A 1,970-nucleotide genomic window follows, 5' to 3' on the forward strand; every position below is an offset into this window, starting at 1 on the left:
CCCCTTTTACCTTTTCCACTCGATGAAAATGCAAAACACATATAACACCACATGCTAGCACAACCCTGGTGATAGTGACGGCTTGCTGGGCACCATTTGCGTCGTGCGCAGAGCAAAAAAGCGATGTTGTCAGGTTTCATTCTCATCACCCGAGACTGGAATTCGCCCTCTACAAGGCTGTACGAGAGCCCCGTCGGCTACAATCGCTGGAAAAAATCATCACATAACGTCTTATCTGCAGTGAAATATCGAAGATTTTTATATTCACCTGATACACGAGAAAAATGTTCGTCAGCGGATTGAAAATCGCAAGACTTGGTGCTGCAGTCCAGCAGCAGTCTGTCAGGAACAGTTGTATGGCGACCAAGCCTCGTAATTACGTTTCTACTACTGTGAGTATTGACTCAATTTACAATTTTTAGGTTAGGAGCGCTGCACAGGTGCAAAATGTTTACGTAAGTTTCTATGCCCCAATTTCCTTGAGTTCCCCAATGGAATTTTCAAAAAACATTTTTCAGGGAATTTAATTGATTCATTGGTGATGAGTTGGCTTTGGAGTCGTGGAGGTTAGGTCACTCTCGATGGAGTGCGTTAGTTATTTCATCGGAACCCTGAAGGCAACGAGTAGAAGAATTTTTTCAATTCTACATTCACCTCGAGAATTCGCCTGGTGAATTCATTAAATCGCTGTTCGATTGCTATTGAACTTCCTTTCACAGAAAAATCGAAGTCCATCGACGTTTTGTTCCAACAATTGCGCATGTGCTGCAAGAAAATATTAATTTTGCCAGGAATTATTTTATTGAAATGGACATTGATTTTTTCGAGAGTGTGAGACAGTCCCATCAATGCAGGACACAGCATTGGTAGATGAATATTAGCTTCTGATGATGAGGAGTCGATGTCCCTTTGGTAAACTGCTGAATACGAATTCTCGAAAAAAATACTAAAAATAAATTACAGGAAATAAATTGAAATGAACTACATTCACGTTATTTTTTTGCGATGAAATCACTCAGAAGCGTAAAATACGCTAGTGAAATAGGAGAAATTTAAAAGTTATGATGGATTGCTGTACCAAAAAATCAAAAACTAGAATTGGAACGATTACAAAGTTTCAAACGAAAGCAAACGGGGAACGAGTGATCCACTCGGTATATTGCATCCGTTCACGCTATCTCCCTCTTCTCGTGTATGCGTGTTATTCAGTTGTGATTTTTCTTTCAGTCATAAAAATAAACTCAGCAAATACCTGGAAACATACACTCGATAGTTGCCATTTCTCCGCATGAAAAATCCTATAAATTTGACTGTTCAGAGGGCCCCCATTCGTTGAGCCTCACTGACATCACACGAATTCTATCAAGCTCTATTGCACATATTTCCTCGCATCCGATGGGTTTGGCATTGATTAATGTATCGCAAAGGTTCTTCCTCCGGATTTTCAGTTTCCTACAGTTCCCAGAGAAACCGGTACTCGAAAAACGTCATTTGAGTCGTCAATAGTTTTTTAGCGAATTTATTCTGTGCACATTGAGCAGAGGATTATTGGGATTGACCTGTCTATTTTTTCAGGCATTTGTACTCTTGAAAATATTTTTTGGAATAACTCCGGGTGATCCGGGATTTCATAGCGATTGCCAGGGGAAAAGTCGAGTCTGAATGGAGGGTAAATTCAGCGATCGGTTACTGTGAGTGGTTTACGGAGCTCTGAGAGAGTGTAATCACTTCGAAAAAAAATTGTCTGTCATTGGTCAGCGTTAAAGAACACCAGGATAAGGTGGACATCTATTTTTTATATTTTATTCGAGACTATTTATCCATTTGGTAATTGCATTGTGGAGTCAATGAAGTAATAGCATGAATAAAAATAACAATTGCAGGAAAAACCGTATCCTAAAAGGGTCAGGTAGACACGAGAGTTGTTATCTAGTCTTAAATTTGCTGAGTGATTATTCCCGCAGGTTCTC

The 1,970-nt window shown here is 39.7% G+C and overlaps 1 long non-coding RNA gene across 1 annotated transcript; it reads left to right on the forward strand.

Annotated features, from left to right (window-relative positions):
- The first annotated feature begins 762 nt into the window (after nt 1-762).
- LOC135169668 (uncharacterized) lies at nt 763-1,692 on the forward strand. The gene is made up of 3 exons (XR_010300239.1): nt 763-1,154; nt 1,228-1,473; nt 1,576-1,692. It is a non-coding gene; the product is annotated as an uncharacterized LOC135169668 (long non-coding RNA).
- Nucleotides 1,693-1,970: the final 278 nt, after the last annotated feature.

This window comes from Diachasmimorpha longicaudata, chromosome 15, assembly GCF_034640455.1.
Source record: "Diachasmimorpha longicaudata isolate KC_UGA_2023 chromosome 15, iyDiaLong2, whole genome shotgun sequence".
Classification (NCBI taxonomy): domain Eukaryota; kingdom Metazoa; phylum Arthropoda; class Insecta; order Hymenoptera; family Braconidae; genus Diachasmimorpha; species Diachasmimorpha longicaudata.